Here is a 27,322-nt window from a genome sequence, read left to right as displayed (position 1 = left end):
TGTGCCACAGACATCCATGGTGCCCAAAGGATGGATCCAAACGACTCTGTTGATCGCCTCTACTCGACGTGGCCTCGAGCGACAAGTGACATTCAGGATATATTCAGGTACTCCTCATGATGTCATGTTTTATTTGTCAGATCCATGACTCGATACCTGTGCAACCAAAGACGGTCCCATCAGCCTGTTATGAGCATTTTAACGTGCTAGTTCAAATCCCCTCTGTGCCTCAGATCAGACTCATAGATCTGCTAACATGCTGTATGCTTTATGGCCCAGTGCATCAAAGTAAAAAACCTCAATAAACATGAGTTTTCGTCAACCCAACCCATAAGTTAGGATCTCTGTGGTTACCTTGACCAAAAGCCAATCAGACTTTTCCCTTGTATTTTGGAATATTGCAGAAAATATTATATCTGTTTTGTTCAACAACATGATCTTCACAAATAAACAGATTTTGATGTTTTTTTTAAGCTTATGAAGAATAGTTTGTAAACACAATGAGGCTTAGATTGATTTTCTTGTTTGGCCTGATGTTGTTAATTATCCCCGACAACCTTGATAGTCTAATTTGGCAACTGTGTTTCAATAATTTTTTTTTTTAAACCTTTGTTACATGTTTGTCACAGTGTCCCTGGCACCACACAGGTGGGCGTGCTGAAGCAGGTAGATACAGGGACGCTGGAAGCCTGAGAGAGTCTGAAGTGCTGAGAGAAACTTAATGTAATTACATAGTTAAAGGTTTTTTTGTATTAATTTGAGCAGCCAACATTTGACATCAGTTTTAGAATTTTACACTTATTGAAAACTTGAGAACTAACTTTTGTGCATCAGACACAGGAAATATGATGAATGTTCTAATATTAAATTGAACATTAAAAAAAAAAATCATGGGTAGAGTTTAAATTACTACTGTACTCCACTCAAATGTTTCTAGAGTAAATGAATTGAAATTAACCTTTTTTTAATTGATTAGAAACTGTTTTGGCTTGCAGCTGCAGTCCCTCACCGGTAGGGGGTGCTGCAGCCCCCTCGGCACCCCTACATCTAACGTCCTTGAGTAGATAACGAGATCGTCCAACTCCCCATTGGTCTGGTAAGCAAACTGAAGCAACCTGTCCCTCCAGTATTTTCAGGACATGTGACTTTTGTGCTGCCAGTGTGAAGTTATTGAGATGTCTTCTGAGGTACTTGTACCCAGCAGGATGTCTTCCTAGCAGCAGTATTCTTACCTGACTCGCCATCGCAGTCACTCGTGGTAGCGTTTTTGTCTCTTTGGAGGTTTGAGTTGGGGGGGTCCGATCGGTTGAGTTGGGATTTCCTGCGTCGCAGAGGGTTTGAAGACTTTGTGAGAGGGCACAGCTGGGGATGCCCTGCTGTACCCGTTGAAAATCACATTCAGCTCGTCTGCTCTGTCTAGGCTGCCACCCCGCTGACTGTCTTTGATGTCGAAGCCTGTAATGCGCTTCACGCCCGTCCACACTATCCCTGATAGTGTTCTCCTGGAGTTCACTGTCTGGAGGAGTCCTTGCACTTCCGCTGGCTTTCCTTGAGATCACGCTGGAGTAAGATGCTAAAGCAGTGGAGTGCTCTTTTAAACATAGACCTACAAGTAAACTACAGAGGGAATATTGTTAACAGAGTGCAGAAGTAGCAGTCCATTGCACTGTAACTCCTGAGTTGCTTATTATGGCTGCGAAGGAGGCTATGTTTTCACATCTATTTTGATTGTCAACAGGATTACGCAAAAACTATTCAAGAGATTTGAATTGAACTTGGTGGAAGGGTTGAACATGAGCTAAGAAAAAATCCATAAAATGTTGGTGCAGATCGAGGATTTTTTTTTATCTCTTTCTTTAACATTGCAGATTTTTTTCTTGCTTTTTTTGACATTTTCACATATTTCCGAGCGAATAATTCATGGGTCTTCATAAAAAAACATATTCTTCTGCATTGGACATGATGCGCATTATTTTGTTGGCTTTGCTACAGGGCTTGATTGAACTTAACAGGACTGTTGAACCTTCCCCGGTAGTGTGCGCTTTAATGAGTGCCATTCTAGTTGCCTCTGCCAAGGAGGTTATGTTTTTCTCTGCATTCGTTTGTTTAATAATTAGCAGGACGACTCGAAAGCTTTTCACTTTATTTCACATTTTGAGTTAGGACGTTGCTCACATTTTCATTGATTTCTCAGAGTAAGTCATGGATCTTAATGAGAAAATAATCTGGTGGGTTTCAGGGTCTGATGTTGAACTAGAAGAAGCCGTGGGAACTAAGAAAAAAAAAGGCCCTCTGCTCGAGTAGTCCAATTTATGTTTTATGCATTTCGCCAATTCAGTGGGTTTTTTTTACTGAAGAACACTTTACACCCGACTGATGCTGCGGGGATTTGACGTATGCCTCCAATTATGATGGTATCTCTCTTCGTGCCATGCCATCCTGCTAAGCACACACTTTGGCCACATATCAGCAGAACATGTGTTACAGTGTCCCCTTAAAGCCAATATAGGTTACAGCCGTTTGCAGGAAGCACCACACACAACTCAGCAGAGCCTCAGGACAGAATTCTCACCCAATAATTGAGTGCATCGCAGGGTAAATGTCAAACTATTTGCAAGCCATTCGTGAGCCGTGGCATTCTTCTCTATTAGCCTAATGTGGCAGAGTTACTCCTCTCGGCTTTGTGCAAATTCATATTGGATTTTTATTAAAACTCAAACCAACAGTAATAGATGTGCCTCTGGGGTAGCTTTAAAAATCAATTTGCTAAACAGCACAAAATCACCCCCGTAATTGTCCCCTTGGACTGCATTACCCATCGAAGGTGATTCTCATTCGGACATGAGTAAACTTTGCCTCGCTGAGGAGGACTCGCGCTCACTTCTGACTCCGGCATCGTGCCCCCCCACCGCCCTCCCCATTACTATAACAACCCAAACAGATAAACCGGATCCTGTGCACGCCACTGACAGGAAGCTCAGAAACGCAGATCCTGCCTGTCAAATGTCCCTCCGGCGATTCCTGCTGCTAATGAAGTGAAATATTCTGGCATCTGAATCCAGAATAGAGCTGTATATTTGGACACATGAATATGAATACAATCGGCTCGACTTGGCTCATTAATGAGGCAGGGAGAGCAACCAGCAGACAGGATTAATTAATTACAGAGTGACATTTATGGATAATAACCTTCTGGTGGATATCACGGCTAATGAATATGCATCAGACTATCAAAGGGGAAGCATCCAGCCAAGATTAAATATCTATATTCAGATCCATGATAGGGTTACTACCGCGTCGTCTGAATCGGCAGCACATCCTGATTTCAGAGCATGTGTTGCTTTCAATGATTTTTCATAACTTGCCATGTGGTGAGACGTCAGAGCTGCCTTCAATTAGGATTGCTGCATGAACACAGCGACAGATTTGAGCCTTTGCGAACAGATTATAGCTGAAAGTGAATATTCTGAAAGTGTGTGCGTGTGTGAGTTTCAGTGTTTGTGGACATGTTGTGTGTAGGTATTTTCAATCATGCATGAAATGATTACAACTGCAGTGACATAACCCTATATTCCATGTCTGCAGCTGGTTTTGAGGGTGTAAGTGTTAAATCTTTAGCTGTTACCATCAGTTTTTTAATATTTACATTGGTTTAACATTGTGGCGCAGCTAAAGAGCCACATATTTCTCCCTTGAGAGTTGCTGGAGCCCAATGGAAGAACTCATTTCAGGCCGAGTTAGCCACGATTCGGCCGTCTGATAATCGGAGTAGAAATCTGGTCATTAAACATGGTCGTTACCGATGTTCGTCTGGGGGACAGCTGAGTCGAAGGAAAGGCTTGTCGACATATTAAACCGAGAATTGAAATCTCTCCTCCAGTTCCTTCTGAGGAATAGACAGTCGGTGTAAACCATATCACCTGTAGAGCAAGTTGTCGCACTACGTGTTTGTTTTGTTTGCCTTCCTCCTCATGAGATCATGTCAGGGAGGTGATGTGTATAATCCTAATAATATCCTGTAGTGTATGATGGCCCATTGTTATTAAATGTCATGTGCAAGTTTACTTTATGAACTTAGAAGGTGATAACGCCAATTATGTTTAAAGCCTTTGTCGACTGCCCCCAAGTGGCCAAAAAATCAAGCTAAAAGACCTGCAAACATACTAATATATTCCTCTTCAGATCAAAACTATGATGTAATACACACGGCAGAGGAATTGCATTATAAGACACATTGTTGTTATCCTTTGCAAGTCCTTCTTGTTTTGTATTTTTTCCTGCTGCCCGGCAACAATGACGTAAACTTATTTTAATGCAGGATGAAGTTTGAGGTGCGTAACGGGGAAAAATAATACATGCTCAACTTTTAGGGTTTATGGTTTAATCAGTTTAACAACATTAAATATTGAGTTTATTTCCTGAACTACAGAGAGGAGCACTTTCAGTAATGCATCTCTGCCGCGGTACAGCACCTAATTAACCATCACAGAGAGGCAACACCTCGTCACTGCAGCAGATGTGTAGATAAGCCCATGGAAATTGTCATTACTTGTAAGACAGTTTTTCTAACACTGGTCTTGACTGAACTCCCCGGCTGAACATGAATGTGATACCCCAGTAGGTCAAACTAATCAAATAGTCATAATAGGATTATAAAATATGAGTGTGCTACAACACATCCATTAAAAATCCCTGTGTAAGGATCATCATTCTGAAGTTCATCGTTGTGGGGTCCAGGCTTTTAAAGTCAACTGGACATTGCATTTAAAAAGAAGGGAGGAGAAGGGACAGACCTGCTTCACACCAATGACCCTCTGCAAATGATGATTGATGGTGCGCCCCTTATCTCTTTGTCTCCTTCCCCTGCTGTATCAATCACTTCGAAGAACTAATATGAAAAGATGAACATTGTTCTGTGAGTCGGATCGAGGTTAAATGACAGAATATGCATCAAACTGTCCAAATGCCAAACCATATTTCTCGGGAGCTATTCATTAAGGCTGCTGAAGAAAAATAAATATCCAGGTGACTTTACTGATTTAACTTCACGATGGCTCAACTGACAATGTGAATTGTTTTCACAGTAAAAGCTCTGACAGTGGGCTGGCGTTGATCATTGTGTAGGTTCTCAAATATGCCTTCACTCTTGAAATAATTTCCGACACGGCCTCAAAGTTTCTCGGGCCTGGCTGAATGCGCAAGGGCAGTAGACACACTCACATTTAACTATCGGTGAATGTACTTGTAAAAGAATAGGGTCAGCTTAAGCCTTCAGATCAGCTTCAGTCCTCTGAGTGCAGTGGGAGATTGGACCATCTTCAAGGGAGGGAGCTTCCGGTGCTTTGAGAGATGAAGGAATTGGAAATCTGTCCTACACCCCGCGCTCCCCAACATCCTGTGAAGGTTCGGTGATGTTTTGATGTAAGGATCAGGAGGGTGGCAGACAGCTTTTCACTTCATCTCGCCGCTCGTGAAACCTCATTTCTTTCCATTTCTACAGATGTCTGCACGTTGAAAGCGGGATTAGAAATCACTCGTGTAGCGGGTTGTGTGTCTTAACATGATGGTCTGAGGCGCAAGAGGGTTGATGATAATCCCTGATGGGGTTCCCGTCCAGTTATGTAAAAAATCATAGGATTTAAAGGTTCAGTGTGTAAGATTTAGTGACATCTAGTGGTGACGTTGCATGTTTCAGCTGAATACTCCTCACCTCACCCTCCCAAACATGAAAGAGAACCTGTGGTAGCCTTCAGTTGTGATAAAAACTCAAAAGGTGTTTGGTTTGTCCAGTCTGGGCTACTGTAAAAAACATGGCAGCCTCCGCAGAGAGAGCAGATATAAAGTATTTAGGTATAAAGGGCCCATTCTATTGTAAAGAAAACAACAATTTCTACAATTTAGATGAAACACACTAGTGAAAACTTAACTAGGATTATTTAATATTCAATTTCTGCCAATAGATCCCTTTCACCTAAATCTTACACACTGGACCGCTATCATTTCCTCCGACTTTGCAGTGTGGTCTTACTAATGAAATGTACAGGGATGGATAGTTAAAGGATATGAAATGGAAAGCAGAGAGAGCTAATCTGTATAAAGACGGCATATGTATCATGGTGCATATTACATCATGTACATTTTGAGCTCACAGACTTTTGGTCATATTAGTTTTGATATAATAAAATGTGTGACTTCTCTATAATCAAACCCAGTACATACTGTAAATAGACATAGACGACGGCTCCCAAAAGTGAAGCCAAAGTGTCCGGGTATCACCCTCTGCTGATTGTCAGAAATCTCACCACCTCCATGTTAGCGGATGGGGACATGGACCAAACTAAAAAGTACATGTTGTTGAATTTTTTCTCAATGATGGTTTCTTTTATTGTCACTGATGGTTGTTCAAGTTATTGAAAGCGGAGACTTAGATTGGTTGTGTGCGTGTAGCAACGGGGCCTCAAAACTGCAGCTCCAGACTCTGGTTCCGAATGAAGTCATTGGTACAAAATGTCGGCATCGGTGATATTGAGGCTTCATTTCTGGATAGTGGGAGCAAGTAGAGACGACCATCTTTATGTACAGTATGTGGTACAGTAGGCCAGCAAACCAAGCAGTGAAAAACACCCACATTTACTACAAAGTACGTGCAGTATTTGGAAGATAAAATGGGCAAATATCAAAAGCACCAGTCTATGTAAATATCTGATGGCTTTTCCTGTTACTTACATTTTTATTGGGATTAGAATATAATCATAGGCAGGAGGGGATGACATCCAAAACTTTTAAAACAAGACCCAACAGTGTGGTGGGAAAATAAGAGGACTTTGCTTTAAGTGACAGTTTCTGTTGTTGTTCACAGTGTTCAAACTTTGACGTTCTATTTTGGGATCTGTTACAGATGCACCTGTAATTACAGCACAGACTGTTTTCCTTTGCCATGACTTTGTCAGTTTCACTCCTCTGTTTTGCTTGTTGTGTAGCTGCTAATGGGCAATTTAGCTTAATGTGGCAGCTTCATAACTGATGTGGCTGCTTCAAAGAGAAAATCCCTTTTCATGTGGCGCTGCACTTTGTCATTGTAGTTACATGCTCACTAGCAGCAATAAGAACTGCTCTTGTTCTCGCCTTCTCAGTTTGAAACACATTTTTTTAATCATTTTATACTATCATTCAGAAAATGCAGATGATTCTTGACCCCTTGTTGCGGCTGATTTATCGTTTTTTCCTGGCCGAAAATTAGATGGGGTGGTTCAGAGCTGTCAGCTCAATGTCCGTTTCCATTTTTTTTTTTTTTTAATCCTTAAGGTGTCAAAGAATTTTCACTTCACTCTTGTTCCCCCACTATCTGTATGTTAAGTTCCAGAACATTTTAGACTAGTCAGCATTGGTCACCATGGGGACCACCACTGCCGATTATCTTCACCATTCTTTGTTACTTATTAAGGATGACATAATAAAAATTGATGTCAGCAGCTCTCAGACACAGAGGATCACAACCAGATTCTACACAACTACCCCCCACTGTCACCACTCAGTGACTCTACACACTCATCCAGCATCAGTATCGGTCCGCTGACAAACTTTAAGGCAATGACAGCAGCTGTGTCAAAGGTCATAGGTCAACAACAGGACATTCTGGGAGAGACAGACAAATATTTACAGATTGTGTCTCTAGTGGATGTTTTACTGTCACAACCAGAGCCCAAGACCAGAGCTGACTTCTTAAAATATTCACAGGCAATCACACTGAATCCAAACACAGCATACAGATATCTGTTTTTAACGAAGGGAAACAGAAAAGTAACATTCATGACTAAAGAACAGTCTTCTGATGACCCAGACAGATTCAGGGGTTATCAGGTCCCTGAGTAGAGAGAGTCTGACTGAACATTGTTACTGGGAGGAGGAGAGGAGTAGTTGATATAGCAGTCGCATACAAGAATATCAGCAGATCAACGATATCACAATACGGATTTGGATTCAATGATAAATCTTGGTCGTTATATTGTAATGTAAACAGTTGTACCTTTTTCTTACAACAACATCAGGACTCCAGTGTCAGGTCCTCGGCCAATCAGAGTCAGAGTATACCTGGATCACAGAGCAGGCGTTTTGTCCTTCTACAGCGTCTCTGACACACTGACTCTCCTCCACAGAGTCCAGACCACATTCACTCAGCCTCTCTATGCTGGAGTTGGAGTCGGTTATGTTGGATCCGCAGCTGAGTTCTGTGAAAACAAATAGACTTGAGTCATTAAAAGCAGTGATTTATATTCCGTGTTTAAGTCTTAAACTTCTTTTGTCTCCAAGTTTGTCATCGTGACGTTTCTGCTCCGCACAGAGATCAGCTGTCAATCAAATACTGACCTTCCTTTATCGCAGATATTTAGTTCTCCCTTTGTAAAGACAGAAATCTTTAATTACACTGACATGAATGTGTTTAAAAGAACTAATGTTGCTGTTTTCTAAATCAATGTAGAAATAAGGTTCTCTGATGTTTTTATAAACTGTATTGATCCTGATCATAATCAATGAGCTGATTATTTGATCTTCTCTTTTCCACATGTGAGATGGAGAGGAGGGAAATAAACTGATTGTGTGGATGAAGTGAATGTGTCCATGAAATCACTGAACAAGAGTCAGGTGATGAAATAAGGGATGCACTATAAGGATTTTACCTGCCGATACAGATAACTTATAATGACATGCTTCATATGGTCGATACCGATAATAATTTCACGTTTCTTAAAAAAAAGTTTATAGCCTGTAGTTTAAGCACACATGAGTGTAAAATTGCTAAATATAGTAAGCAAATATGGATGCATTAATATTCCATTGTTAACACAACAAAAACAGTGTTTGTTTAGTTTTCTAGCAAAGTATATCAGAAAACTTCAAACCTATATGGAGGAGGAAAATGTCTCTTTTCCTGTGGACTGTCTCTAGCAAACTTCCTGCAGTTCTCAAATGCCTGTACAGTAAAATTACTTTAAACTAGACGTACAGATAGTGAAAGGTCTTCATCACCTCTTAAGGATTTTCTCTAAATTTCTGAGGTAAAATGACTTGAAACTTGACATGAAAATAGTTGGGGTCATTGTGAACAAGAGTGAAGAGAAAGACTATCACTTAAATTTTCTTTTTTCGCATTTGACCGGCATCAATTTTCAAAGTTCGGCTGGTGTGACCAGGTTTTCACAAACGACGGACAACATGACCGCAGTGACTGTAGGTTGGTGAATGGAGAGACAGAGAGGAGCAGTAGATAACTGACAGAGCAGGTAAAAACTGTAAAAAATAACTTCCTTGTGTATGAAAAGACCCAAAATAAACCCTGTAAGCAGACTACTCGAGCACTATAACCTTATTATTTAAACAGCATTTGTATCGGAAACGATTCTGTCCCAAGCTTCATTGTCAGGAGGTGGAGGCTGCATGAAATTTGACGGTCTCTCTCTATGCAGGAAAAACCCTGGCTGCATAATCCAATCAACATGGCAATTATACACTGCACATCTGGATATCAGGCTTTTCCAAATGACAATTATTATGTGCCATTGACCTATCTATTCATTTTGGGATCTGTCATTCTGGGCACAGAGTCATTTCATTGCATTCTGCAATACTGGATGCAGCGAACATCCCCCCCTTAGTGCTCACCGGCCGCCAACCTGTCCGCGTGGCGAGAGGGATGAAGCCGGTCACCTTTTAGTGTGGTGCGCAGGTGAAATGACATTCGGCGCCGTGCACTCTCCGCTCATGCGCTGGCAATCGTGTGTGATCACAATTATATCAGCCGCACGTCCAAAGAAGGGTTCCGATGGCCGGCCCCTCTCCCTTTCGCCCGCGTTGAGGTATTTAATAGAGCAGCCCTGCCTTTGGCCTTGCTTGGTAAATGTGATTAGAGGGGCTTTAATCGCAGGTGGAGTGAGAGAGAGGGAGGATGGTGTACGACGAGAGGACGGAGCAAATGCACCACCCGTGTCTTTGCCCCCCTTTTACCCTTTATTTCCTGCTCTCTCTTCAAAACAACATGAAAGTGTATTATAGCGTATGATGCTGTCACCTTGGGATGTGATGGGAAATGGATTTGGACTATTCAATAGACCGCTAAATTAACTTAGTTTAATTTTAGAGCACATGCAACCCACAAAGGCTGCAAAAGAGACACACACACACACACACCCAGCTTAATATATTATATGGACCCTGCTTCAAAATGAGGTGTCCACCCTCTGAAAAGGTGACAGATGCTATTCAAGAGTGATCACTGATGCACTTCATAAATAGAGATGGTTGTGTGCCTCTAAATGCATGTGATCCTTTCATGTGCAGCTCACTCAGTAGAGACGGAGCCAGTCTCCTTTTATGCCTCGTACGTTTTTCAAAGTTATTCATCTTCAGCGCTGGCATTTGCATTCCAATTCACTCTCTGCCTCCATATACGTCCACAAATAATGGTGACACATTTACAAATACAGGAAAGTGGTCCTTACAATAATTTTATACTGTACGTTTCTTGTTTTCATTTGGAAGTGGGTTTTAAATTGCTAATTAACGATTGAAAGGTGCCAATCACAAACGTGGACTTAATATATAGATAGATAACATGTCTCGCTCCCTAGAAATTAAGCAAAAATATGCCAAATACGCTAACAGCTATATGACCTGCACTGCATCCAACTTCATACACAGTCTAGGATTGTGAAGAAACAGACTGAGGCATCCCCGTAGAAATCTTTTGTACAAAACTGACTCAAATAAGGTGAGAAACTAAACACTTAGAGCTGACAGTGCTTTCCAAAGGTGCTGAATGTAAGCAGTAGCGTGCGTGTGTGTGTGAAACATCTGTTTCTCCACTTTATTTCAGAGAGCAACAGCGGTATTTCTACTGCCTCTTTAGCACCAGTTAGGATGGAGAGTTGTGCAGAAATAATGGCTGATGAGCCAGCGACTATTAATGCACTTTAAAACTAAGTAGAGGCATTTAAAACAGCAGTAGCTCTTTTTTTATATTGTCGATGTAAAATCCACCTTTTATTGTTGCTACGTATTCCCCTTAGTGAATTTAATAGAAGTTGAACATTAAGTAGTGAAATCTGATGCTATTTTCACACATCACTACTTTTTAGCTTCTGATATCTGTTGCCTGGAAAGAAAGCCAGTGACAAACGGATCATTTCATTACCTCCATAGATAAGGTTGTGTTTTCATCTGGGTTTGGTTGTTAGTTATCAGGGAACTACAGGACAGATTCATGTGAAACTTGGTCACAGGGTGCGGTATGGATCAGGGAAGAACCCATTAAATTTATAGTGTGAATCAGTTTCAGGGGGCAGATTTTAAGGAGTTTTATTTCACTTCAATGTTGCGACATGTGGCATTTTTCAAACATTTTCGTTGATTTCTCAGAGAATTGCCGGATCATGATGGAAAAAATCTGACATATTTAGGGGGTCGGCAGCGATGAATATGTGCAATTTGGTGCAAATTCAAATCTGGATATAGTGGATTTAGATGTGGTTTCACAGGGGAGGAGGGTTTTTATTGTGCTGTACCGTAACAAATGGGCTGTAAACCTGTAACGACCGTCAATGTGTGGCTGAGAAATGTAACCTAAGCTATAGGGTTGTTTTAATTTAAGGAGACTGTTGGGCCTTGGTGGAGGTATGCACAAGGCTCAAAACAGATGATACGCATCTTAAAATAGTCGCAGTCTAAATAAATAGGTTCATATAAAGTAAATAAGTGTGGAAATGGTGCATTAATCACACAGGATTTTACTTTTACCCCCAAAAGTATGCACATAAAGGTGATAGCCTGTTTAATTTATCTTCCTGTGAGTGAAACACTGATTCTTGAACAGAAAGTCGGTCTCGTCCCTTTGGGGGAAGGAACAATGAAAAGTCAAAATGGGAACTTTTTTGGCAGCATTTATAAATAACAACTCTCAAACTGCAAAACAAAAATGAACAGACAAATAGGTGACGGCTCAAAAAAAAAAAAAAGCTGATGGTACTCAACTTAATCAGAAGCACTGGTGTTCACTTATCTCCTGCATAATGTTGCTGTCACGTGCAGTTTTGTTTTACATTACCGTTGCGTTCTAATCTAACAGATAGATCCTCTGTGTTTCCTGGTCCGCTCCCTCATCGCCTCGCTTTGTCGGAGCTGTAATGCGAGTCCATTCCCGCTTTGAAATGTTAAATTAATGTTAATGTAAAACTCCACCGCCTGCAGCTACTTCACAGTAAAAGCTTCAAAGCCATCCCTCCTTGCTTTTAACTACTAGAGGTTTGTGTGCAGCCCCACAGAAAACGCCCCTGTCGGAACGAGGTGCAGATACAAGGCATGCCCCTTTTGAACGCGGTAAAAGGAGCAGTTCGACCTTTTTTGGGAGACGCTCTAATTTGCTTCCTCGCAGCGGCTCTTAACGCTTTTGAGCGTTGATGGAAAAATGTGTAGCTGGAGCTAGAAACCAGTTAGCTTAGCATAGAGACTGGAAATGGCAGAGACAGCAGTAGATATTCACATCATTTTTGACTTGAGGAATAAAAAAATCTGAAGTTTCCTCTTATTGTAATTTTGGGGGAAATAATTTTTTTTTCTGTGTGAGAAGGACACGAGGACAGGATTTGAACTCGACGCCGTCCACTTCTCTTCCAACTCCAATCTTTATTTCTCACTTCCATCTTCCATTTTGCTACCGACTCCATCCTCTCTGTCCACATCCTGTCCTTTCACACCCTCTGCCTCTCAGCAGGGAGCCGTGCCTGGGGCTTTTACTTCAATTTGATCTTCACTTTCATCACAAGTACATATTTCAAGCTTCGGTTCACCAGCCTATGAATATTCCAATAAGCAGTGGTGGAAAGTAATTAAATGGGCCCCACACAAGGGCTATGCTGAAGCAGAATCATGAATACATGTACTTTTAGTATATTTCTAGTACTAGTACTTTTTAGTATTTAACTTGTTGCTGCTTTTTACTCCATTTGACAGCAACAAGTACTTTTACTTCAATACTTTAGAGACAGTTTGCTGCTCATATTTTACTGAAGTAGGTTTTTTATTCAGGATTTTTAAATTGCTCTATTGGTACTTGTACGGGATCCCGCAAACCAGTTCAGCTGACACGCATAATCATGCTCTCATGTGCAACGAGTCAGTAAAGTATTAGATTTCAATATGCTTTAGAAGAATTGCCCTCCATTTGTGCTCTCTAGGCCAAATGAAAGAATAAATCATGAAAAGCCAAACTGGATATTACACTGTTTGATTTAAATGGTCTGAAATGGCTTTTATACTCCATAAAATCTTAATTATATTGGCTTCCAGCTAATTCTTTTTGCCTGGCCTAACCTCCCTTCACAGGTCCTATCTTCACATGACATTTAGACACAGTTTTGAATGAATTACGGGCTTGCACGACTCCCATTAGAATTACCTATAATGTCCTGCTTGTTAGCATTGTCCTCTTTAAAATATCCCCTTTTATTTTTGTCATTTCAGCATTAGATTGGGAAATCACAGCCAGATGCAAACGCGTCCACATTTGAAGGGATTTACTCATTTTACATCCCAAGCTGAACACCACATAACCTCTGTCAACTCCCTCACCGCCGCAGGGAAAAGCACAGGCGTGCATCACAAGCCAACATTTTAACTTTTGTAAACAACTACTTCTTCTACCTGCCTACCACATTGCTAAAATCACAGTTGACCGAGAGACCGTTTTATAAATAACCCCCCTGGAGCATGCAAGTCACCAAATCAGCATACAACATCTGCTTCTGTTGGCTGTCGGCCAGTTTGAGCTGAGGCGAAGGCAACGCTTGAGCGTCTCTCCTTTTCTTGTAGTCCGCTGGCGTCCTGTCACAGACAGCGCCCTCTCCGGCTCATTTCCCTCCCCGGTCCCCACACCGAGCTTCCCTTTCAGGACTGTCGGTAAGCGAGCAGTCTGCCAAGCCGCCCGGGGGTCACGCGCAGTCACGGCTAATGTGACAAAGCCAGCTGCTCATCATTGCCCAAACAGCCTCTCACCAGCTGTGATTGGATGTAAGGGTTCACCAAACCTGGCCCGCAGGGGGCCCCTGGGCGGAACAGCCATGTCCTCTACACAGATAAGTGAGATGAACTGTGTTCCGAACTTTGAAGCCGCCTCCGGTACTGAAACGGCCGATCAGAAGTTGATGTTGCTAGCCGGGGAACAGAAACGTTGATCCGTGTGATTTGTTTATGCCACATGAAAGTAGATGAGAGCAGACATGAGATGTGATAAGGACCACTCCTTATCACCAAAAAGGAAATGTCGGCTCACTGCACGCAGCACGAAAACTGGATGACGTGAAATCTTTAATGTTCAGTGGAACAGATGATCTTTCAAAGCAGGTACCTATTTGGAGCCTTTACATGATAGTATGCACTTACACGTGATCTATTTTGAGGGTCCTTGTTTGCATTTTGAATCCTTTTATCATTATAAAAGCTCCTTTTATCATGTCATGTACATACACAGTCAGCGGAGAGTTGAGTTCAGAAGGCGTCTACATACACAATTCACTAGTATATGTATAATAATAGAAGTATTTGTAGTTGATTTGAGCTTTTTGACAGCGGTGCACTTAACATCCTGATGCATGACTCTCTTTAATCTCTAAATTTAACACTAGTTACCTTCTTTAATGGTAAATTAGCTCTGATTTAGTGCAATTAAACACCAGCTCACAGATTAGGTTGTTGCCAGGTGAAAGTTGCTCATCTTTGTTGTTCCTTGTCGCACTGATTTTTGGGCTAAAATACCACCAATTATCAGAGGTAATTATTATCTCCGCCAAGAAGGTTATGTTCTCAACCCTGTGTGGTGTTTGTCAGCACTATTAACAGAATCGCAGGAATTTAGTTTGAAGGATCCCGATTTTGTTTTTTCACTTGTTTTTTGACATTTTCACAAATTTCCCAGGGTATAATTTATTTATCTTGATGGAAAACATTAGGCATATTGAGGGGACTGATATTTAGGAGTATCTGCAAGTTGGTGCAGCTCGATTTGAATTTAAGGGGACTGTTGGACTTTGGCGGAGTGACGTTTGTGTGTTGACCTTTTGCAAATATCTTTCTGTGAGAGACTGTAAAATTTAAGTAAATAAATTTAGTTGAGACGCAGTTACAAAATATGCTTCTTTGATCTTTGCTTGTGGTGTCTCAGTCTTGTGACACCCCCTCATAGTTTATGCTTGTCTTCTGTAACAGTTGCCGGCCCACGAATTGCATTTGTCAAGAATCCTCTTTGGGTGTTGACGATCTGTATTGAAGCCAATGCTGTTGTCAAACAACCCCGGCTGCCTCAGATGCCGCTCTCAAAACAATCAGCCACAACAAAAGCAGGAGAAATCCCTCACCAACACTAATTGTTAATAAGGGGTTTTGGCATAATTGATTTTTCTTTCATTCGGTTCCCAATTTCCTCCTGTTGCGCTGGTGTTTGTGTCCCTCGGGTCTAATCTCACTTTTCTGTTTGAACCTGCAAATGCTTCTGCAACAAACAGCCCTGCGGGGGAGGTGGACATGCGGTGGTGATGGTAGTGGGGGGGGGCTGTCGTGCTCAAAGTTGCTCTGGGACCTCGGCAAACCGGATGCATTACGTATTGAAATGTCAGAGAGCCTCGGAGACTGTTGCTCATAGCGGGGAAAGAAAATGTCGACTGCCGTGTGGTCTCCTGATGCCTCCGCGCGGAGTCCGCTGACATTCTGCCGCTGCTTTTCAAATTAAACGCTTCTGCAGGTATTTCATTTAAATTAGGTTTGGCTTTACTCGGCGCCGGTGTTCGATATCAGGTGCCTGCGGTTGCTGCAAATTCTAAAAGCCCATGATATGCATAATTTGTGTTTATCAGCTGCTTGTTCCAATATTTTATCTTAATGGTGTGTGGCAGGAAATAGCAGCTTCGCATTAATGAGCTTTTACAAACAGAGAGACGCTGAATGGTGTAATTGAACACAGAAGCCAGTTTCGACTCGATTTCGAAAATGGAACTGTCGGCTGTGATGAAGATGATGTCTCTGTGAGCACGCAGGACATATTACATGCTAGCTTCATCAGCTTTAGATGGAGGAGCACACGTGTTTTGGCCTTCATTAATGTCATAATTAAAAAGCACTAAGATCAAATGAGAGATACCAGTTTATATTAATTCACTAGCTGACAGTTTCTTGTTTTCTTTTCCTCTTTGGACAGTAGTGGCTGAGATGAAAGACCAGATGTCGTCTTGTGTTGGGCTTTTTTTTATTTTTCCAGTCTGAAGGAGGCAGCGGAGTTGGTTTTCCTGAGGGCTTGGGTGGAACGGGGAGCCAGATGCTTCTTCAAATCTGTGTTGAATTGTGCTTGAGTTCTTTGATAGCACAACGGGAGATAAGGCTGTGCAACTTATCTTGGAGCTGCCACACATAAACAAGCATGGCTGTACATATGCATCAATAAGCAGGCCAGCTTTCAGCACTATCTCCCCTTGCTTTGGTGCATCACATCACTGGGTTGCTTTTAAAAAATATATCGCTTGCATGATTCCCATGATTCCAGCGGGTCCCTCTTGCCACTGTTTTTCTCAGATCTGCTAATTGCGATTTCTGCAGATATGGTCAATGTGGCGGGAGAGAAAGTGAGTTCATAAAGGCACTCCAACGCGCTCTGTACTCACCGAGCTGCAGGAGGTCGCTGCCCTACAGAGTGATTTCCTCTCCGTTATGAAGAAACACTTGTACCTCGCGCTCCATGTTGGAAGCAGTGTACTTTGCTTAAAAGCACAGTATGAGGTTTTGAAATATTAACCAGCTATTATTAATCTATAGATGGATTAGACTTGTTAAACCATACACTGTCTTCTGCAATTGAATAGCCTGATTCCTCCGGTGAGTAATCTGTCTGAATCACGGCCTGTAATTACAATAAACGCTAATTACTATTGCAGTGATCACGCCATCAGATAATTTAAATGGGTCATGAGGTAAATAGAAATGTTCATGGTGTCATAAATTAACTGAGCATTTTGTGTCGCTACAACACTTTTGATCCCTTCAGAGATAATTGTCATGATGCGATATTTGATACTTAGCAGAGTCCATGTGCGGATGAAGTTGGGACGGCTGGGTCTGCAGAAAATAGGACTTTAACACACGAGTGCTGTTCTGACGGCTGTTTCTTTTTCCACAATAGCTGTGTCCCAATTCAAGCGACGACAATCAATGAGATATCTAATGCTGAGCTAAGCATCAGGCGACAACCCAACAGCTAACGGTACAAATGTAAAAAAAAACCAAGGGGCATTAAAACTTTCTCATCATGTCTAACTGCAGCTCCGTTGCTAGGTGACAGCTGTAAGGGTGGGACAAGCTGGTGGAATCCTCCATAGACGACCAGACTGTCTCATTTCAGTTTGGCCCTCATAGTCTCCAAAGGAGGCGGCCCCTGAACCGGAAAACCACCAACACATTGCAGACATTATTTCACACAGTTAAAACAGCCTAGAAACAGTAATATGTAAATATATAAATGTATTGTATAAATATATTATCCACCATTAGAACATCAGGTAGGGAGATAGTTTCTCAAAAATAATTTCATACAATTTGGAGATACAAAGGTGTTTTCTTGCCAATTAGGGCGTCAGATCAGAAAAAGGTCTCAAAGCAGCTGACAAATGATTTGAAATTGCTTTCGGCGGCTTTGTATAACCACACATAAGAGCCATTAGACCAAATAACCACATTCGAACATTAAATAGCAGCCTTGGTAGCAGAGCAATAACAAGGACTCCCCATAGGGCTGCTATCAGTAGAAGTATAAACCAAAGGACCATTGTATAATATGTCATAATAGCATCTTGTGGACAAGAATAATAGCAACCTCTCTGGATTCAGCACAGCTGAATTTCGGCTATTTAAATGTATGACATAGATTAGTACCACTTATGGGCAATATGACCTTTTATTCTGCCAGATGTAGTTTAAGTTACATAGACCGCAGACCTCCTCTTCTCTGTTCTATAGAAAGAGATTTCATCATTGTCACAGTAAATGCATCTGCACTTAGAAATGAATCCTTCTGTGAGTCTGAATGTGTGTGTGCCTGCAGCGGCTGTTACAACGCCTCCTTTTACTCCTCTGAACATTACTTTTTATCTGTCAACTCCATAGAAAATCTATACATCCAGCTGCTTTTACAGACGCGGTTTTGACATAAGTGGGTTAAGTGCGTCCTCCGTGCACAGTCAGAGCTTAAGTAGTGCTTCAGCCAACACGGGGGAATACAAAATGTTTACAAAAATTGATGTGTTTTGTGGAAATCAAAGATGGGGTCAAAGTGCAAGCGATTTCCTCTTCGCACCGTTGCAAATTAATGAAACAACCAAAACAAAAGGAGCAGAATCCAGCCCCCTTCCTCCCTCTGAAGATAAAAGACTAACATTACCATGTTCTCAGGTGCCGTTCTCCCGGGAGCTTGTTACTCACTCGCACCCTGGAAGATGGAGGTCAACAACCAGTTTTGGGAAGCGGAGCACCCTGCGGTGAGCTCGTTTTTTTGCCAAAGCTCCCCAACGCGATTTCCTCTCTCGTCGCTCGCATCTGTTTAACCAGCCTGCTCTGATAAACAAAACAAGTCTCACTGGGTAAAACAGATTCCCCATCACCAGTCGGTTTGCAGCACTTTGCTGAGTCATTTGCATTTAGTTGGATGGCTAATGAATAGGATTTGACCAAAAAGCACATAATTAGGCAGACGAGTGACACATCATCTACTCTGTATGAGTTCTGAGGTGGTGATGGAAATGATGATGTTCCCTCATTTCCACTTGGTACTCACAAAATGATATCTACATGTACGCCTGTCATCCACGATACTCTAAAACTTAGACTTTTGGAAACACTGTTTGTGTGGTAACATGCGTGTGCATCAAAACCTTAGCCTGGCTGCATCAGTCATTTAGGAAGTAAAGTTAAGGCAGAGGTATATCAAGCTTAGTATTCCATGTATTTTTTGCAGTTTCTCATTAACAAGAAACATGTGCAACCGAACAAAGCAGGTGGACGCATTGTCGTCTTTCCTCTTGAAACGGTGTCACATACAATACTGTGCACGCAGCAGACTGAGACACCGGTTGTTCTTCTGCCTCCACCTCCAGGCGTTTCTTTGCTGTCTGATACTTCTCAAACAGAATTATGGGACCTGCTGTTGCCGTCATTAACCACAGGTGTCTCTCAACAAGCAGGGGCATCATAAGATTCTGACTTTAAATGGCAGCTTACGGAATCTTTTTTTTATTGCAGCTCCTCATTTCCTGTTTATGGGCTGAAGGATATTACCAGAGCAGCGGTGGGAATGCAATGATTTTTCTGTCCGACGTGAGCTCAGCATGTGCATGAAGCTCTCTACTCACAGTGGAGAGAATACAGTATATGGAATATATTGTCCTGTAGGAGGTCGTGCTGAGAGTGCAGAACAGTTATTCAGAGGAATTTACCTTAATATGTGGAGGTATATCGTTGCTGTAGTAAATTTCATTTTATCAGCAAGTTAAAATTAAAGATTTTAATCCAATCACTACTGAAAACCTTGGTAAAATTGAAATAGCACTCAATTTATTGCACTATATGTCTATCTTAATTTTCAGTGTCCACATGTTGGCCATTTACAAATTTGTAATTTTAATTTGGAGGTTAGACATGTTTTATCTTATGTAGAATGTGTGTAAAGATGGATGAGGCAGCTCCACTTCCTCCCACTGTAAAAAAAAAAAATCCTCTTTTGATGTCATTTGGAGCCAGTCTGTGCGGTAGTGATTCTAAAGAGGAGCAGTGGTGTCAGGCTCTCAGCTGTCAATCATGATGTTTTGACCTGTTTTTATTGCATGAAATAACTAATTTGAAGGGAGGAGACATTGTTCGTCTGTTCTCTTGCGGTCCTTTTGCTTGGTAAAGTTTGTGCTTTCCAGTATATACTGTATGTATCAAAAACTCAGACAGATGATAAAAGTTGCTTGATTGCAACAAGCTCTTTACAGTTTCAGCTCGAAATCAGTGCAGTAAATTCAATGGTATTAAAACAACTCTTTGTTGTTTTAATTTAAAATTGGCTGTTTGGTGGCTGACGATTACTTTGGCAAGAATTTGCTTCGATATTCTGTGCCACAAGAGCACTGATTTGCAATTCAACAATCTCCAACGATGACAACCAACACTTACAGTTGTTCCTTTTGTGAATAGAGAACAATTGTCTCAGTGCAAATGTCTGAGTGGGTGGTCACCCAGCCGATCTTTGGAGAGTTTTCTGATGCATTACGAAACAACTGTAACTCCCTGTTTTGAATGCATGGAGGAAATGTTCTGTACTTTATTGTGGAGTGCGCTAGATTTTAAATAATGAACCTTTTAAGAGGGACACGAAATTAATGTAACGGCCTCAAGATGCCGTCAAAGGTTGGCCCTGGTTGCCAGGTGACAGCGGCTGACTGCCACTTGTCAAGGCTCCTTAAAAAGATCCAGCCGTGCTCGTTGATGAACACACGTAGGGCTTTTAAAGAGTCACCCTCCTCTTGTAAAGAGCCTCTCTTTCATGACTACCATTCTGTACTTAATAGTGTACAGACTGGTAACCCCCCTCTCCAGAAGTTTGGAATCACAGAGCTCTAGCTGCTGGAAGCCTTTGCAGTATTCGGATGCATTGTTTGCGCCTCCCGTTCTTTAAAATAACAGGAAATGAATGGATTAGATGTGGCTAATGTAACTGTCAGCTTCATATTCCTCTTCCTGCACCCTCTGCAGGTTTCATTAACATCCCCAGACCATATCACCACGGAGGCTGACGATACTTGCTGTGTCTGAACATTCATTAAGGCGGAATGCAAATGTTGTACTCTGAGAAATTGTCAGAACAGATGGTTACTATTCTGGGCCTTGGGATAGGGAGCAGACGACAGTGTTTATCTGCTTTGATAAATGACTTGCTGAATAGAAATAATGTGATGCCTTGTATTGTATTTTTTATTTTTTTACTCTCCAGCTACGTATTTGCCTCTCCTAACTTCGTCGCGTCTCGTTTGAAGAGTGGAATGCAGTTGCTATAGCGACCCTAGCAGACGTGTGACAGTTGGCCATAGTCGGTTTAACCTGGAGGAGCTTTCTCTAAAGAGCAAGAGGGTAGAAGACGATCAGATTCTCATGAACACCGGATTCTGTCTGCTTCTGAGGGCCAACCTTTAGAAAGGAGGATTCAGTCAATAAATCTGTTCAGATGGAATTGCCTCTGAACAACATTCCCCCGCTGAAACAAATCATCTATTGACAATATAAATTCGGAGCCTTTGAAGGCTTTTCTGTGAAATACTCATGGGATCGACTCAAGAGACTAAATTACGGGTTTTGCATCTCGGCATCCTTGTAGATTCATTTGAAATAACTGGAGACTACGCGAAAAGTGTTTATTCTCAATATGTCAGACACACTAAGCTGATTGATTTCTGCGTCGGGAGCGTGATGTTTAAGTCGTCAATAAAAAGGGAGAAATCATTTGTACCACTTCCAGCCTTTTTAGTAAGTGCGGCTGTGTCGTGCATTTCAATGCGGAATCTCCATTATCTGCGAATGTGTATCATCAGTTTGCAAATGAGCCAGTTAAACAACATGAAATACATGACGCCGTTGTACAAACAAATCCAGCCAAAGCCTTCCCCGTCGCCCTCTTTTCACTTCTCATTACGGCTCAGCAGGGATTTCTGTGGCTTGGAAGCATTGCCCCATTTCGCGGTGCGAGGCAACCGCTGTGTACACGGCTAAAGGCAGCTGAGCCTCCTTTCCCTCCAAGCATGTGTATGTATACACTGTTTACACTTTATATATATTGCTTTTGTTGTTGTCGCCTTGGTGGTGATCTGGAGTGTGAGTCAGACCCAAGCCAGGGCTTAGCCTCTCTGTCTTCCATTACAGAAAATGGACGATCCTATTACATCGCTGGTAATCTCACCGGGGCCAGACAAGACGTAGGGGATGTCCAGTCCACCCCTTCGTCTCCTCCGCCCGAGAGCACCAGCATTGCCCACTGACCTTCTAGAGTCCATTTCCCAACAGCAGATTCAATCCAGTAATTATTTCTTTGAGTCAAGGCGGCGCAGGGCGAAGAGCCCGCGGTTGATATGATGGTGAATGTTGGACACTCGCCTTCAATGTGATGAGCTGTGAATAAGGGATATGACAGAAAGAAAGACAAAAAAGAATATGCTGCAATTTCAATTAATAGTTTTCAGATCTTGGTTTTACATTGAAAAAAATCAAACAAGCTTTCTTAACGTTATCTAACAATTAAGTAAGTTGTTCCTAACCTTTTTGGTTTGTGATCCCTTATTCTTTTAAAAAGCAGTTTCCACTTTAGGCTTTTGGGGACTTTTCAGATTGTTGTCAACAGTGACAGATTTCACCTCTAAACTTCTCAGATTGTTTCATTTAAAGAACTGTACGAGGTCAAAAGGGGACGAATTGTCCAATATTTCACAGCAGACACGAAGAGAAGAGCTGTGCTTCCCAGACTTTAGTGGAGGGCAGATAAAAATAATTGGTAAAATTTCGTTTATTTTTTTGTGGCAAAAACACACGTGACGTCACGTTGTGTTTTTTCAGTTCCTTCTTAAGTATTCACTCTTTGTTTTCACAACATTCAGGCATAACCCCATCCAGATAGATTTTGTTGGACCCTATAGGAAAGTATAAAAGTAAAAGTACCCATTATGCAAAAAACGGACCCCCTGTGATTGACACTATTATTATTCCTTAGAAAGGGTCATGAGATAAAGCTAAGGAGACGAGAGAGGTGATATTTTTTTTTTTTTTTGCTATATTGTGGAAAATGTGACTTATTTAGGCCTTGAGCAGATAATAAATATTGTGTAGTAGTTGTATAGAAAGCCTAAAGTAAGAAGTACAGGACTTGAGGAAATATACTTTGTTTCTTCCAACCACTGAGCTCAGGTGCTTTTTATTCCCTTGTCCTCTTGACATGTCTTTGCTTCACTGCTCATTATTTCTCACTGCTGTTGCGCGAATGGAGAACTTGAACCTGTGTGTTGCGTTGCCATGACAACCAGCCACCACGAAGCTGTAACCACCAGCATCGCCGGTCTTTGTGAAGCATAATTGCATAACTTAAGTGTTCTCAATATGTTTATTTTTGATGTTTTCTTTTCATGTTTTATGTTTGAAAACATAATGAGAATAAGATTAGCTGGGAAATGGAATGTTTAACCCCCGACTCTCTGCATCTATCTCTGGGGGCCGAGTCTTTAGACCACTAGAAAACTGTATTAAAAGTAGCTACAGTAGGAAAATATTCATCAACATATTTTTACATTGTTGTGTTTACATTCCTAATTGAAGTGTTAATTGTCGTTATTCTCTCTATATGCAGCAGAGTGCTATGCAAATTCTTGGATCGGCCTCCATACAGTACCAGATGGCATGCTAAATTACATGTGAAACAGGAAAATGAAATGTGAAGTTAATGATATCAACTTTGGCAGCTTCGGAATGTGAGCCGGTCTATGAGATTTGATAAATTCATATTGCTTGGAGTTGTAATTAATATATTGGTCCAAAAAAAGGCTGTGATTAAACCCTTACACACAGAAAAAATGAAAATCTAATCAGATGCTGTGGTGTGCTTGGCACTTTGACGTGATCCTATTTGAGAGTGCTCAGATTTTTGAGGAATCATCCTCGTGGGCTGGAAAGAAAAGGCTTAAAAAAAATCTTTAATCAAAGATAATGGCTCTGGATGTTTCTCTTGAGGGAGCCGAGTCTTATTTATTCTTTTTCAAACTCCTCTGGCACCTATAGATTATAGATAGAAGCTGCTTTGGTGTTGTGATTTAATTATTAGTGTTTTCATAATCATGCTAACGTAATCCTTACGCAAAGTTGAAAGTCGCATTGGCGGTGTTTACTTCAGCGAGCCTCTCATCCTGCCTTTTATTACTTGTGCTTCAGTAATTCCTTATTGCCTTATCAGGCTGCCAGGCTCTGTTCATTCTGCTGGATTCTCTTCTGTAATTATTATCACATCTCATCCAGCAACATCTGTGTGTTGCACGCGGGGACCGGATGGTTGTGTGAGCAGTCGGCCTCGTCCGCCAGCCCCGTTGCTTTGGGATTATTCAGTGCATTTGCGTCTCGGGGTTGCGGTAATAAATGACCTGATATCAAAGTCCAAAATCAGCAGGCGAACGTAGATTTGGATCCGGCAATATGAATCCGACATGCAGCAAGGAAACTACCTCTCGGTGAGTTTGAGCTGATTGTTTTCTTTTGGCTGAAAGAAGGAAAGTAGCTCGTCCCTTCCTCGATACCTCACATGTCATGCCAGTGTGCAGCACAGCTCCACTGGGAATCAATTAGAAAAAGTAGGAGAGAAGACTTTGATGCTAAACTAGGATGTGAGGACTATTTCAGCCTCTGTGGCGTTAATGTAGAATCAAAAGCTGCAGCTATTAGAACCTGCGAATTCCTCCAACCGTTGAAGAGGAGGCACAGAAGTTTTTGGCACAGATTCCCTGAGTTTGAAACTGTTTGAATAATTCTTTAAATTTAGCCTCGGATCATGTTTGCTAATTTCTGTCGATTTGCGTTTCGCTGCCCGTCAATCGAAACCAACATGCTGCCTTTTCTGGAAGTTAACATCCCCGTCTTCTATTTGCATTAAGTCCACTAACTTTTCTCTTGGAGGAAAAAAATATAATTTGTGCTGTGATATTGCCTATATACCGGGTCTGCATTGAGGAGAAGTGACAGCTGCTGACAACACTCACTGTGAAATTGATAGCAACAGAAAACCTAACTGGCACCCAGTGGTTTGGCCTCCCTCATGTAAGTCATATTATTAGCCAGTTCAATGGACTGGTTAATGACATAGTGGTCTATTACACTCATGTCTGTAAACAGAGTTACGTGTTGCTGGTGCCAGAAATCTGCCCATCACAAGTTTGCCTTTATGACGGAAGTCGCCCCGAAGGAGGAGAAGTACGTTTCTAGTCGTGACAGAAAAGTAAAACGCAGCTTTTGAGAAAAACCTCCCACGCAAACGTCAGAGGACATGAATCAAAAACAAATATGTGAGTGCGTTTGTCACATCTGAAAGGCTGTCCCTGCACTTTGTTGTTCACATTTGCATTTAGAGATACAATACTCCTACTGGGTCGATAGTTTTCATCATATATTTTGTTCTCTCTGTGTATGAGACGCCTGATTTCTTTTTTTATCCAGTTAATTGATAAAATGTTAACTGGGTGGCACTGTTTGTATGATTAGTGCAGGTCAAAGTGTTGTACAAAATCATTTAAAACTAATGCACACAGGATATAAAAATCCCCCAAAAATATATAAAAGTACAACCGGTGAAAACAAATTTTATGATATATCGGAAAATATCGGAAAAGATTACATAAAACTCAATGACTAATTAAATTCATAGTCATCTTTATGATGGCTGTGCATTAATGACCCTCAAAGTACTTAAACATTGGCTGTGAGTGTCACAATATAGTAATACAAAATTAAAATGGCATACCAGGGGCTACTGTTTATTTCTTAGCTAATAAAAGGACCAAAGTACTCCCAAAAAACATAAAAAAATAATGATATATATGTGTGTAGTTATACTAATGATGATAATGATAATATGTCAAACCATCATTAGACTCCTAGATAAAAAAGATTTGTCACATTGTGATATGCATCATTGTCTAATGGTTATTTCATTTCATTTAAACTTGTAAAACTACTGATAGGTTTGTATTGGATATTTCAAGTTGTTCATTTCATAATGCCTTTTCACTTTTACCTGCAATTTCTACTTGACTTTAACTGAACGATTTTGAAAGCAAGCTGCATGTATACCCTTGAATAAAAGGGCATGTTCACCCTTCTGTGCAACAAAAAAAATTACTCTTTAAAGCAGATTTCCGACAAGGTCCCCCGAAGGATCACGATGCCCTGGAGCATTTCAGTGTAAATGTCTTTGTTAAGAATTTTCATGGCACTTTTGCTTCATTAGACAGTTCTTGGTAAGGGGGAAAAAAAGAGAGTGGCGCTCAGTAAAGGTCCAGACTGGTTTCAAAGTCCTGAAAGTGCTTTGCATTGCAGCTGCATTCACCGTCTGACTGACAGCACTGCCCATAAATTAACCACGTATAGATTTGTGTTATCTTTTACTATGTGTATGTTCCATACCGAGCGTTAGCCTCGTGCAACATCCCATAAGTCAAATTAATAAGTTCTTAAACAGTCTTTCCAAATGCTGACTCCGCGTTCTGTCTCCCCAGCTGCTCTCAGTCTAAAGTGTGTTTTATTGTGGTTTGCTTGCCGTTTACAGTATGTAAGGCCATTTTAAAAACGGTATCCTTCAATATGGAGGTGATCTATCACCTCTGCCTCCATTTTTTAATCCCAGCTGACTGAAACATCTGTCAGGATGACTGAATGTCGATAGAGCGGTGCAGCAGGGAGAGGGGAAGTGGAGGGAGAGGAGGAGGGGGATGCAGATGCAGGCGGGAGCGATGACTTTGAGACAACCACAATCTCATCTAGATATGATGAGTATCACTCAACAGCAAGCTTATGTGTGCTTGTGATAGTAGAACCTTCATTTAACACATAAATAGATGCTCATTTTTCCACTTGATGTACTCTTTTTTTTTTTTTCCCCAGGATAATATCATGGCTGTATGTATTAACGTCGTACCAACAGACCTCAGAGAGATGGTGGCATTCTTTATCCGCTGATGTGGATATGGCGTATATGGGATCGACAGAGTGGTCGACTGGGAGATTTGTAACGTCTGACAACAGCCCCCTACTGTGTGTTTGAAAGCAGCTGTACAAGAGACGCTCAAGAAAGTTTGCATCTCTAAAAGACAAGATTATCAGGAATTCACTGAGCCTAATTAAAGAAGTAGAGACTGCGTTCAGTCCCACAGCACAGTTTGTAATCATGACATATAGACCTTCATTTTATTGAAATATGATTTCAGCTCTGTGGCTGTCGAGTTAATCAGCTGCCCGCCCCTCTGCGTCGGAGAACGCGGCGATAGGTGGCGGTGGTGCAACTCTTTCTTTGTCCATTTCTACACAGCTTGATTTCTCACACATCTTTAAATGCAATTAAACTTGAGCTGTGTCTGTCACTGCTAGTTTCCCAAAGTAGATCCTTGTCCGGCCTTTTATTATTATGCCTCGGTGCTGGCGACACCTAGTGGCCTGGGGATTTATGTTTTCGCGTTGTCCGACC

At 41.4% G+C, this 27,322-nt stretch overlaps 1 long non-coding RNA gene across 1 annotated transcript; it reads left to right on the top strand.

Moving 5' to 3' along the window:
* The first annotated feature begins 46 nt into the window (after nucleotides 1-46).
* On the top strand, nucleotides 47-27,086 carry LOC124851412. The gene is made up of 3 exons (XR_007032467.1): nucleotides 47-107; nucleotides 996-1,096; nucleotides 26,743-27,086. It is a non-coding gene; the product is annotated as an uncharacterized LOC124851412 (long non-coding RNA).
* The last annotated feature ends 236 nt before the right edge of the window (nucleotides 27,087-27,322 follow it).

The sequence above is a fragment of the Hippoglossus stenolepis genome, chromosome 24 (genome assembly GCF_022539355.2).
Source record: "Hippoglossus stenolepis isolate QCI-W04-F060 chromosome 24, HSTE1.2, whole genome shotgun sequence".
Lineage (NCBI taxonomy): Eukaryota > Metazoa > Chordata > Actinopteri > Pleuronectiformes > Pleuronectidae > Hippoglossus > Hippoglossus stenolepis.
Note: the sequence above shows the minus strand (reverse complement) of the source record. Positions and strands in the feature narration are given on the sequence as shown.